Source organism: Rousettus aegyptiacus, unplaced genomic scaffold (genome assembly GCF_014176215.1).
Source record: "Rousettus aegyptiacus isolate mRouAeg1 unplaced genomic scaffold, mRouAeg1.p scaffold_m13_p_9, whole genome shotgun sequence".
NCBI classification, from domain to species: Eukaryota; Metazoa; Chordata; class Mammalia; order Chiroptera; family Pteropodidae; genus Rousettus; species Rousettus aegyptiacus.
In genome coordinates, this window is record NW_023416312.1 from 16,409,143 (window position 1) to 16,423,033 (window position 13,891).

Genomic DNA, 13,891 nt, shown 5'->3' on the forward strand with positions numbered 1-13,891 from the left:
TGTGTATATATATATTCATACACACAAACATATGTATGTATATTCATATTCGTCTCTCTTTTACCTCTTCTGTTCTACATTTCTTTTACCAATCTTCCTCTAAACTACCTTCCTTTCTCCTCTTTTTTTCCTAAAATGCAGTCCTCCCACTGACAAAACTCCATTGGGACCATTTCAAATTATGAATGAAGTGAGACAGAGGCTCCCAGGAGATTCTTTTGTCCCTAAAAACGTTACCCATCTCCTTCCCAGAACTAGCTCTGTGTTGTACCAAGTGTTGGGAAAGAGAAATTTTCCCAGGACCTAGTGATAACTACTTATAATTTAATAGGGAAATTTCACCTGTTTTTTTTTTTATTCTGTCTTTCTTCTTACCCCTCTGAATATTTTGTGTAGCTTTTTATTTTTATTTTATTGCCATGAGAAAGTATTATTTATAACTAGAAAACATAAATCAAAGGAAAAAAAGGTAAGAGCTTTAGAAAAAAAATCCCCCAGTGGTGTTTATGTAATTATGAAAACTTAAAGTTGCTTATCAAATTCCCTGTGATTCATGACATGTTAAGCTGATGTTGGACTCCCACCTACTGCATTGGAAGAAAGTCTGATTTTTTTTAACCAAATACTCTGAAGATCTCTAGGGATGCTTATGGTGATCTGTGAATATAATAAAAACCATTGAATTTATGCATTTTAAATGGGTGTACTTTATAGCAACATGTAAATTATGTATCAATAAAGCTGTTTTAAAAATTAGTCCTGGCTCAGGGAAGGGAGTCAGCACTAATTTTAGGAAACAGTTTTCTACTATTTTAAATTTGGTTGGTAAAATTCTAAGGATCATAAACAATGGAGAAAGAATTATAGACCTTTACTCATATAATATTTTCCCCAGATGTCCTATTAATTCCCAAATTAATTCATTAGCTAAATTATTTAACAATTATTTAAGTAGTAATTAGTATTGTGTGCATATAGAGATGCAAGGGTGAATAGGAAGTCACGTTTGAGCCTCATGGAAATCAGAGTCTACTGAAGGAAACAGAAAAAGGGAAAAGAAATTACAAAAAGATGCTGAGAAATGCCATAATAGTACAAATTTAGTTCTTAATTCAGAAAAAGAAGCAAAATTCTTTCTTAAAAAATGGGGTACTCTGACTTGAGGGCCTTAAGGGACTGGGCTTTTGGTGGGCAGAACTGGCCAGTTCCCCCACCCCTACCTTACCCCACTGAGGTTCAGGGATGCAGAAATATTTCTAATGCATCAGGATGGTCCCTAACTATATTTTCTTATTTTCTCTATTCTTGATACTGTGGCCTGTGGGACCTGGATGAGAGCTCACCAGCAAGGGACTGTCCTTCCCAGGGTTAGTGAATTTCTATAGATAGCAAACAACTCACCCCAGCTTGTGCTTTTCATATGCAAACTAACAAATCCAGAGCCCACATTTCCCTCATCTCCTCTCTGGCTCTTAAAACTCCAGGCCAAAATTCCCATGTTAATCATCCCAGGGCCAGGTAGCAGACACCTCAGGCCAACCTCTTCACCCCAGAGACTGCAGAGTTTATTCAAACTAGCCAATCCTAAGCCTGTTTACCCTGCCTCACCTGTTCCTTCCCAAGGAAACCACAAGAAAAGTTCTGCCCACGTTTTCCCCTGGCTCCTTCTTCTGCCTCCTGATCATCCCTGCTTTTTTCTCTGTGCGGCCATGCACAGCATGGTGCAACCCCTCCTCTTGGGATCTGTGAGGAACAAAACATCTTTTCAATAGTAATCGTCTCCTGATCTGTTGGCCTCACTATATATTACCTGAATAATAACCAAATCTATATTCGAAAAACAACTCGCTCTCGTTAGAACAAGTTTCCACAGAGGAGGGGAACCAGGAGTCTGTACAGGTGGCTCTATTCTGCCCAGGGTCTAAACATTAGAAGGGAAGATTTGTTCCCTATGTAAAATGTAGGGACTATTAAGGTGGATTCAAAGATGCTGATAAGCGTTTCTGGAGAGTCTCGGAAATATTTGGTTAAAAAAAAAAGGTGGGGGGCTTTCTTCTAATTCAGTAGGTGGGACCTCCAATATCAACTGAACATGGCATGAATTGTAGGTAATTTGGTAAGCAACCTTAAGTTTGTAAAATCATCACCAGAGGATGTTTTTTAAAAGCCCTCACTTTTTTTTCTCCTTCAATTGATGGTTTTCTAGTTATAAATAATACGTTCTTATAGTAAAATATTTAAAAGCTGCACAAAATATTTCGAGAGGGAGGTGGGAAGAGAGAGACAGAGAGAATGGGGAGGAAGGAAATAAGGAAGGAAGGAAGGAAGGAAGGAAGGAAGGAAGGAAGGAAGGAAGGAAGGAAGGAAGGAAGAAAACAGATGAAATTTCTCTATCAAATAATAACTACAGTTATCATTTTAGGTCCTGGCAAAAGCTCTCACTCCCAATACTCCATACAACACAGAGCTGCTTCTGGGGTAAATGAGTAAATGTCCTCAGAGACCAAAGAATTTCTTAGGAGAAAAGAGACTGTGACCTCTGTTATATTTCTTTCATGGTTTGAAATGGTTCCAGTAAACGTTTGTCACTGGAAAGGACATGAAAAATCCCAAAAGGACTCACCACAAGAGAAGAAGCCTTGATGGGCGATAGGGTCCAATACCAGTTCCCACTTTCAGGTGGATGAGAGGTTGCTTCTGAAACAGCATGTGGTCCAGAATAGAGATCTGTACTGACAAAAGGTACTTTGAGGACAATAACTGAGTGTGTAAATGTAAACTTGGTTGCAGTTAAATAATTGATAGGAGTAGTGTTGTCTTTCTTCAAGGAATAGCTGTGGCTTGCAGAGATCTGGACTGGGGTAAGGGTCACAGCTTACAAATGACACCTTATGTGTGTCAAAAGGCAATATCACCAAGAAACAGAGGCCTATTAGGGACGCAACAAGCCATTTCTAACATTCTGTTCCAAATCTGAGTGCATCGCATACATTTATTTATTTAACCCTATTTACTTATTTAACCCTCACAACGGTCTAATGAAATGGCTATAGTTTTAAATCACTGGCATTCACAGATGAGCAGAAGAGACACAGAGAGCTGAAGTAGTTCACAGTGTTACCAACAGACTGCTAAATTGTACTATTGCTCAAAAATATTTCTTTTCCTCTCCACACACACCCATGGGAGAAGGGTACTTCTCTGCTCCAATGCACTTCACATATCAATTGTTGCAAAACTAACGCCCTCAAAGTTTGTTGCTTAAGACACCACTTTATTATTTCTCAGAATTCTGTGGTTTTGCTGGGGCTCAGCCAGAGGTTCTCCTGCTGGTCTCACTTGGGGTCTCTTCTTCAATTTACATCAACTGAAATCTACCTGAGGCTGGACTGTCTGAGATGGCCTTTCATCCTACAGGACTCCCTTTACATGGATTCTGTTCATTCTGTAGTCCAGTCTGGAATTTCTTCCAGCATGCCAGCTGGGTTCTAAGACAAAGGAAATGGAAGCTTCCAGTCTTTTTAAGACCTGGGCTTGAAAGTCCTAAAGAGACACTTCTTGCTATATTCTGCTGATAAAGGCAAGTTCACAAGGCCAGTCCAGATTCAAGAGGACTGGAAATAGGCCCCACTTTTTGATGGGTGGAGTAGTATATACATACTGGAAAAGGGGGAATTGATGGTAGGAACCATACCATCTGACTTATGTTAGCCAAAGGGATATGAATTAATGTGACATCCAAGCAGATATTTAAGGGTGTTGGCATAGTATGGCTTAGTCTCTTTTGTCTTCCACTAGAACAGGCATTTCTCAGATCACGATTGCTTGTTCAGTCAAGAAGATACAAGGAGCAGGCCCTACCATGACCCAGAGTCAGGAGCATAGTCAGAGCAATTTACCTATAGCCACTCCCATGTTAAATGAAGGATGGAGATATATATATATATATATATATATATATATATATATATATATATATATATATAATTTGTTGTAATTCACATTTGTTTGTTAGGCAACATAACCTACTGATAGCTGACTAATACAGAGGTAGAGCTAGGATTTGACCTCAGGCAGAACAGTTCGAGAGTCTCTTAGCCACTACACTATACACTTCATCCAGAAGCAGTATTTCAACTTTGGATTAAGAAAACCTTGAGGGTTTTGACCCAAACTGGGAGTGTCATAGAGGTGCTATGAGAAACCTTTTGCAACTGTGAAGAGGTAGAGGCTATAGCAAGCAGTTTAACTATTATAAGTAGGTATGATCAAATTTATATCAGAAACTGGACAAGTGGGCCGTTTTGCTTATTCAATTAATATATGCAACACATCTCTCACCTCTATTATACCTTAACCCTCACCCTAATTACAAGAGTCTTTTACTTTCTGCTTTCATTATCTATCATTTTTAAAAATCTTAAAAGAAAGAATACTAAAACTAGATTACTCTGTAAGGGAAAAAAATACCTTTTCCTAAATCAATATATTAAAGGTTGAGACAGAACTGCTAAAAATGTAATTTTAAATATTAAGAGTTTCCTGTACATCGATCCAATGGTCAGTTCTCAGTTCTCATGTTACTCGACCTGTCAGCATTATGAGACAGAGTTGAGTACCCTTCATACATTAATCACACTTCTTTCATGTGGCTTCTAAGACTTTGCACTCTTGAGTTTCCTCCTAGCCCCTGGTTGTTTCCTCTCAGTCTCTTTTGCCAGTACCTCCCTTTCTCCCTACTCTATCAGTGGCGAAGTGCCCCAGAGCTCTGTTTTCCATCATTTTCTCTCTTCTATCTACACTCATTCCCTTGGGGAACTCATTTGGTTTTTAAATACTATAATGCTGTCTATATATCAATGACTCCAATATTTATCCACAGTCCAGATCTTTCTTCTCAACTCCAGACACATACCTCCCACTGTTTATTGGATATCTAAATGGAGACGTCAAATAGATATCTTAAAATTACCATTCCAAACTGAACTTCTGATTTCTTCCCACTCTACTACTCACGGCTCTTTTCATCTCAGTTTTTGGCAACACCATCCTTCGGGGAGTTACTTAGGCCCCAAATCTTGGAGCTACCTCTATTCCTTGCTTTCATACTCTACATTCAGTCTTTCAGGAAATTCTGTTGATTCTATGTTGCGTATATATACATACTCCTCTCACTTCTTATTACCTCCTGTGGTCACTTTGGTCTGAGCCCATGTCATCTCTCATCTGATTTATTACAGTAGCCTCCGTATAGGTGTTCTTACTTCTATCTTTGCTCTTGTCAACATAGGAAATAGACTGATACTTTGAAATATAAGATCATGGCATTTCTCTGCTTCAGTAGTTTTTATTTCATGTTAAAAGCCAAAGTCTTTGCTTTGACTAATAAGACTATATATGATATGGCTCCCATCAGGCAGAGAGCATCCCATACTATATCCTGAGGGCAGACACAGATCCAGACATATAGTAGGTTTATAAATATTTACTGTCTGATAAATGAATGAAACTCGCTATAGAGAAAAATTTGAAACCCAAGTCCTATACAAGTTAAGAAATATATTTTCAGAATAGAGGATTTTTTTTTAGTTGGAAGTCCAGCAAGGTGCATTCATATTTTTTTCACAGAAGCTGGTAGGAGAGTGAAGATGGAGAGGAGTTTGGCCTACCTCACCAAATTCTTTATGTTCTTCTGTTCCTAGGACTGGGTTGAATGAATTCAGCAGCCCTCAGCTACACTTTAATGACACATGGCCACATCTGGCTTCTCTGAGCTCACACAGCTGTTCCGTCAACTCCCTGTGGGTTTATGTCCCCTCCTCTTCTAGGAAATTGTGCTGCCTATTGGCAATTAGCCCTAATGAAGCAGCAGGAATTTCCTGAGGGGAATGCATTGCTGACAAGTATAATTACTATTAGCAGCTGTGAGGCCCCTGGCTCCATCAAAGTAAGCCATCCACCTGTCAGAGTGTGTAGCAGGACTGCTAAAGCTGTACCTAGCAGCCAGGCCAGCATTTAAGCCAGGCCACTGTGTGATGAAAACAAGAGATTGGCATTTGGAAGCCTATTCAGAGCATTTACTTCAAATGTTCAAATTTCTGCAACCCAGCTGCATGGGTTGTGGAGCTATAGCAAATCGCCAATTTGCATCTTTCAGTTCAACATGATCATTGTCTCTTTCAAGCATCTATAATGCCTGCCTATACTTAGAAAGAAGCGGGTGCTTCCACAGGGATGTAGGAATTTCTAATTGTGTTTATTTTTATTTAAAAAAAAGAAAGAAAGGAAATAAGCTTTGCTAATACATAATAACTAACCAACGCTGTTTTCTTTACTGGATCAATATGAGACCTCCATACCCCACTTTTGAGGGAAGATTTGGAGTTCTACAGTGAAGAGGGTTTACAATGGCTCCCTTTTGGTGGCATATTTCTATGGAAGACTAAATATGACAGCAAATTTTTTTCTGCTCCTGAGTGGTGGAATCTAATTGCTATGCTGCTTGAATCTAGGTGGGCCTTAGTGACTTACTTGATTAATAGTACATGGTAGAAGTGACACAATGCCAGTTATGGATCTAGCTTTATAAGAAGACTAACAGTGTCTTCATTGCCCTTTTAGAAACTTCAGGCAGCCATGCTATGAGGAAGCCCAAACCAGCCAAATAAAGAGAATGTACAGAGGGAGAGATACATGGCTGGCACTACTCTTTTAATTCTAAGATAATCAAGTTATACCAGCTCAGATCCTGAACCTCAGGAAGCAGAGACAAGCTGTTTCCACTGTGTCTTGTCTGAATTCCTGACTCACAAACTTTTAATATTTCATAATAATAATAAATTATTATTTTAAGCTCCAACACTTTGGGGTAGTCATGTAGCTGTAGATAGTAGAAACAATTATAGTTTTTGTAAACTGAATTGAGAAGATTTACAGATTATATTAAAAAGTTTAAATAAACTCTTGAGACACCGATAAGGGCTTCAAGAGGTTTTTACAAAGAATCATCAAATGGCTGAAAATACTAATTATACAATGCAAGACTAACACAAGTAAATACAAGAACTATTAGCTCCTCCTACACTTAGAACTAGGTTTTCAACAGCCATATTATGAGGAAAAAATAATGACAATCTCATGAAATATAATAAGAATTTATCCAAAAAATAGAAATTGCTAAAGACTATTTGAAATATTAACTAACACACACCCACTATCATTATTAATATACATCACTCTGAGTGTATGTTTGTCTTGGGAAAGTAGCTAATATGAAGCTTTCATAATTAGCAAGACATTAAAAGCTAAGAGTTTCTAAGGAAAACAGTTTGGAGGTTCCTCAAAAAGTTAAAAATAGAACTACCTTAGGGCACAGCAATTTCACTTCTGGGTATTTATCTGAAGAAAACCCAAACACAAATTTGAAAAGATACAGGCACCTCTATGTTCACTGCAGCACTATTTGCAATAGCCAAGATTTGGAAACAGCCTAAGTGCCCATCAGTAGATGATCGGATAAAGAAGAGGTGGTACATATATATAATGAAATATTACTCAGCCATTAAAATGAAATCTTATTATTTGTGACAACATGGATGGACCTAGAGGTTATTATGCTGAATAAAATAAGTAAGACAGAGAAAGACAAATAATATATGATTTCACTTATATGTGGAATCTAAAGAACACAATAAACACACAAAACAAATACAGACACATAGATAGGGAGAACAAACTGGTGATTGCCAGAAGGGTAGGGGGGTTGGGGGGCTGGGTGAAAAAGGGGAAGGGATTAAAAAGTACAAAGTGGTAGTTACAAAATAGTCATGGGGATGTGAAGTACAGCACAGGGGATACAGTCAGTAATATTGTAATAATTATTTATAGTGCCAGATGAGTCCTAGATTAATCGGGGGATCGATTTGTAAGTTATATAAATGTCTAACCACTATGCTGTACACCTGAAACTAATATAAAATAATAATGAATGTCAATTCTAATTGCAAAATTAAAATTAAGCAAATAAAAATAAAAGCTAAGTGTTCAAAACATGAAGCCAAGCTTCTACAATTTAATAACAGAAGTGTGCTGTTCTGGAACTATGAACAAAATTAGAAGGATATTTATTTTATTTTGCCCCATCCTGTAAAAATGCTTGTTGTTATGTGTTTTATAATTCCTATATATTAGTACAGTAGTTACATATAAAATTTGTATATGGTTATGCCCATTAATTTGAAAAAAATTATCAAGAACATCATACCTATAAATTATACACATAAGAGTGTAAATTGTGCACATACAAATTAAAGAATAATAAGAAAATGGACACTCATGGACCTACCACTCAGCTTTAGAAACAGAACATTACCACTACCATTAAGAGCTCCCTGGGGATCCTGTCCCAGAACTCCCAGTATTCTGAATTTTGTATTGAAAATTAGCTCATTTGCTTCATAGGTTTCTTAACCACACATGAATGTATCTCTGAATAATATGTTGCTTGGTTTTCTCTAACTGGATTCAGGAATGGAAGCTTTCTTCTTTTTTACTACAAAGGACGCTATTGGGATAATTGGTTTGTTTGGAACATATACTGCTGATTAAATAAAAGTATTGCATTAATGTTAAATTTCCTAAATTTTATAAGTGGGTTATGACCATGTAAAAGAATACCCTTGTTCTTAGGATATACACATTTAAATATTAAAGGCTTAAGAAGATGTAGTGCATTCTCAAATGATCTAGAAGAAATGAGACAAAGAGAGAATAATAAAGCAAATATGGCAAAATGTCAAAAATTATTGAATCTGGGTAAAAAAAATATGGAAGTTTTTGTACTCTTCTTGCTGTTATCTCTGATTGAAATTTTTTCCAAACTAAAAAGTAAAATAACACTAACAATAATAATAAAGCTCCACAAGATTAAAACTTGTCCATGGACATTCTCCATTCAGTTTCACGGCCAGTCAGGCTCCTGACTCACCTCTCTTGCCATTCTGATGTTGTTTTCCTACTGAAGTTCTTCCTTGTGCTCCAAGCCCTGGAGCTGGAAGTGTTCCATCACACCCCACAGGAGGTGACCAACTGCCCCACTTTGACTAGGGCTACCCCAGTTTCAGCACTAAAAGTCTCCTTCCTGTGCCAAGAAAGCCTCAGTCCTGGGCAAGAACAGTTAGTTACTGCGGTGTAAACCCTGAGAATTTTTTTTTTCCGGGTTTTTGTTTGTTTGTTTGTTTTTTGTAATGCAAGCTCCTGACTTAAGCTTTGATTGTGGAGCCATCCATTTCAAAGAGGCATCCACTTCAAGAGGACTATCTCGAATGAACACATCATGAACACATCGCCAGCCTCACAACTAGATAAAGAGCCAGGAAGCATGAGCAGTCGCCACTCCTCCCCCTTATCCACCCTGAGGCTCCTTTGTTTTGGAACCCTGGTTGATTTGAATAACTGACAATTTGGGCCACTTGTTTTTCTCTTCCTGCACTCTAAATTTCTGCTCTTATGTTTTGAATTCAATAAAGAATGAGCTCATGAAACCCTAGGGGTTTCTCTCTCTCTCTCCACTCCCTCTCTTTCTCCCCCTTTCCTCTTTCCCTCCCTCTCTTTTCCTATCCTCCCTCTCCCTCCATCTCTCCTCCTCCATCCCTATAACCTCACTGTGGTGGCCCCAGGTGTGCTATTTGATTTCTAGGTCTTATGAGTAATAAACCTTTATTTTTTTTCAAAGTTTCCTGATGGTTATGCTGACAGGCATCTTGCAATCATAATAACCACAAGGGCCAGTCCAACCACAACATTGGTTATTGATAGACTGAGACTTGCATCAAACAACCACCTTACCCCATGGTTAAGCTCTTACCAAAAGACTGCAGAGTGAGACCAGGACCCAGGGGAAGAAGGAAGTTTCAAATCCTCACTGCATTCTAAGAGGCTAAAACCTCAGTTGCCTCTTTTATGTTAGCACCAGTCTAGCAAGCCCCATCCAAAACACCATTGGAAAGGGTCAATTAACTTGCCCGAGGTCTCACAGGTAACAAGTGGTATAGCTGAGCTGAAACTCAAGATTTGTTTGGTTCAGTGCTCTCTTTATTTATTTATTCATTAATTCATTAATTTAATCATCTAAAAACTGCATTTCAGAAGAAAAAAGCTATAACTATGTGGTGATGGATGTTAACTATAGTTATTGGTGATCATTTCACAGTATATACAAATTTTGAATCATGTGCATCTGTAACTAATGTTATATGTCAGTTATAACTTGATAGAAAAAAATTTAAAAACCTGTGTTTAGTGATCACTTACTATATATCAGGCAGTTTTAGGTCCTTGAGATATAGCTGTGAACAAAACAAACAAGATCCCTGTTGTCATGAAAATCAGAGTGGTGGAGAAGACAGATAATATACAAATAAATAAACAAGAAAGAGTGAGAAAGGATTTCCAGAAAATTAAAATAGGGTAATGTCTAAAACAGAATATGCCTGTCTATGGCCATACCACCCTGAACAAGCCCGATCCTGTCTGATCTTGGAAACTAAGCAGGGTCGGGCCTGGTTAGTGCTTGGTTGGGAGACCACCTAGGAAGACCAGGTGCTGTAGATGTAAAAAATAAAAAATTAAGGCGTTGTAAGCTGACAAGGTCCTTGCAATCTGTGAGGTCAACCAAGGGTTGCCTCACCTAAAAAAATAAAATAAAACAGAATAGCCTGAGTAACTATTTTATTTATCATTATTATTTTTCACAATGAACGATAGATAGCATTTTATTTTTGTGTGTGTTTTTAAATGTTTACATTTTTTCAATTACACTTGACATTCAATATTATTTTGTATTCGTTTCAGGTGTACAGTATAGTGTTACAGGAACAAAAAGGAACCATTTGCTTGTGTGTGAGTCAAAGAAGAAATATGGGCAGGCTTGCAGCAACGAAAGTAAGGATTTATTTCGGGGAGTTGCAAGTCACACAGACTCAAGTGAGCCAAAACCTGGCTCACTTCTCAAAAACCTGGCCCTGCTGTTTTGGGTGTATAGATTGTATAGGGGAAATCAGTCATCGTGGAAACTAAGAGAGTCGGGGTAATTGGTCATTGTGTTGGGTTCTGGAGTCAGCCAGGCACCATCCCATCTGGTCCCATGGCCATGGGCTGGTCCGGTGGCCTAGTCTTGTGGCCGGTAGGGTTCTTGTTCTGTCTTGATGGGCCTAGGGCTGAAACACATCTAAGGCTAGGAAGTTATCCTTAGTGTAACTGAAACTTATTGTCCCTGTGATTACAGACCTGGGTTTTGATAAATCTTATGTTTTAAGGCTTAATGATCAAAGGAGGAGACATACAGGGAGGAAGGGTAGAAAAAGCAAGCAAGTCACAATGCTATTATCTGGGCAAAACCAGCTTGAATTAAAAAAAAACTATATTAAAGAAATGAAATGAAATTCATGTGTAGTTACAATAGTGGTTAGACATTTACATAATTTACAAAGCGATCCTCCAATTCGTCTAGTACCCACCCGACACTATACATTGTTATTACAACATTATTGACTATATTCCCTATGCTGTACTCCACATCCCTATGACTATTTTGTCCAATTTGTACTTATTAATCTCATTGCCTTTTTCACCCAGACTCTCCTACCCCCATCTGGCAATCACCGATTTGTTCTCTCTATCTATGAGTCTGTTTCTGTTCTGTTTGTTTATTTATTTTGTTCTTTAGATTCCACATATAAGTGAGATCATATGGTATTTATTTTTCTCTGTCTTACTTATTTCACTTGGCATAATACTCTCTAGGTCCATCCATATTGTCGCAGATGGCAAGATTTCATTCTTTTTTATGGCTGAGTAATATTCCTTTGTATATGTATCACCTTTCTTGATCCAATTATCAATTAATGGGCACTTAGGTTGTTTCCATATCTTGAATAATGCTGCAGTGAATATAAGGGTGCATATATCTTTTCCAACCTGGGTGACTATTTTCAATTGGGAAGACTAAAACAAACTTTGAATGACAAAAAGGAGACAGCCATGGAAGTTTAGGGAAGGATATTTATTTCTGGCTGAAGATACTGCAGATGCAAAAGCTCCAGGGGAAGAACTATTTTGGCATTTTCAAAGAACAAAAAGAAAGCAATGTGGCTGAGCTAATCGTACTTATGTGTGAGTAACCAGAAGAAGAGAGAGAGGAAGGAAGAGGAGAGAGGGGGAGAGAGAGAGAAAGAGAGAAGAAGGAGGAGGAGGAAAGGAGAGAGGAAAGAGAGAGGGAAGGGAAAAGAAAAAGGAGAAAGTGAGAGATAAGAGGAGAAGGAAGAGGGAGTGGGAGAGAGTGACAAAGACAGAGACAGACACAGAGAAGTTCTTCCAGGAACAGTGGGAAGCTATTTGAAGATTTCGAGCAGGTCACTGACATGGTCTTGATGTTTTAAGGGAGAGTGGGTTGTCAGTGGTTCAAGTAGCAGGTGATGGTGATGTGGATTATGTCAGTGGTAGTGGAAATGAAGAGAAGTGGAAATTGAAGGAAGAGTTGGAAGAACTTGCTCATTGACTGGATGTAAAGGGTGAACGAACAAAAGGAATCAAGGATAATTCCTAGAGTTTTGACTTGAGCGATTCTCTGAAAGACAATGCTGTTTACTGAATTGAAAAAGGTGGATGGGAAGCCAACTGGGAGGGAGGCAGGGAATCAAGAATACTGCTTTGGCCCTGTTAAGTCAGGTGTCTGTCAAATAGACACATGGAGTTTACTGGTGAGTTTGGAGATCTAAGAGGGGTCAGAGCTGGAAATTTAGAGCTGGAAGTGCTCAGTGTATGGAAAACCTCAGCATACACTTGGACTGAAAGAGGCGGCCTGTTTGCATGTGCTGCCTGCATTAAGAGGCTGGACAGAGAAGTAGGAGCCAGTGACAGAGAACTCCTGGTGTAAGAGGAAAGCCAGAAACCAAGTGAAGAAGCTCTTTGATTAAGGCGGTACACTTCCTCAGAAGCTAAGCAGGGTTGGGCCTGATTAGTACTTGGATGAGAGACCTCTAGTAAGACCAGGTGCTGTAGGTGTAAAAAAATTAAAGTAAAAAATAAGAGATTGTAAGCTGATAAGATCCTTGCAATCTGTGAGGTCAACCAAGGGTGGCCTTGCCTTAAAAAAAAAAAAAGGTACACTTCCTGCTACTCCCCGCTACTCCATCTATGGGAAAAGTAATACATGCGCTGTCTCACATATATATTAGGTCATAATGATCTTTTGAATTCAAATAGCACTTTAGTTGATCAAGGGTTTTTGTACAACTTTTCTCATTTAACCTGTACAACAGTCCTGTGAGATGTGCAGCATTATCTTTGTTTTGTATGTGAGGGGACTGCTAATAGACATGTTAAATGAGTGTCCAGGGCCTCAGCGTGTGTTAGATTGGGCTCCTGAGAAGCAGAGCTGGAAGCAGAGATTCTTGTTCAAGGGCTTATTGAGCAAGTCCCCTTAGGAGAAGGGACAGAAGAGCCTTCAACAAGAATGTGGTCTAGACTAGTAGCTGATTTCAGCCTGATTCCAGGGAAACCCTGGGGCACAAACAGCACCACAGAATCAGTCCCCCCTTGAGATGATTGTTTTTTTTTATACCCTTATTTGTCTAACGACTGCCCCTGGGAGGGGAGGGGGTCTTAATCTCCTGGAAGAAGGGGTTCCCATTTGTCTGAAAGCAATTTTCTGGAGAAGAGGACAGCTGTGAGCTGTTAGCTGCCTCCGCTTCCAGTAGCTAGGAAACGAGCACATTAACCAGGGGAAGGGTATCTGGGCATCGCACCAATGGCATCTATTACACAATGCTCGTGAGCATTAGGATATGAACCCAAGCCTTCTGGGGTTCTATCCTACAGAATTTCTTGCTAG

At 38.7% G+C, this 13,891-nt stretch overlaps 1 long non-coding RNA gene and 1 pseudogene across 3 annotated transcripts in view; both read left to right on the forward strand.

The window, feature by feature from the left end:
- The window catches only part of LOC118607791, a 221,594-nt gene that overhangs the window by 202,060 nt on the left and 5,643 nt on the right, over positions 1-13,891 (forward strand). For 2 of the 3 annotated variants that reach the window (XR_004952825.1, XR_004952827.1), the window contains exon 5: positions 10,852-10,941. The exons of the other annotated variant lie outside the window; for it this stretch is intronic. This is a non-coding gene — a long non-coding RNA (uncharacterized LOC118607791). The remainder of the gene's footprint in view (positions 1-10,851; positions 10,942-13,891) is intronic. 3 annotated transcript variants of the gene reach the window in all.
- Positions 10,493-10,611, forward strand: LOC118608093 (annotated as a pseudogene).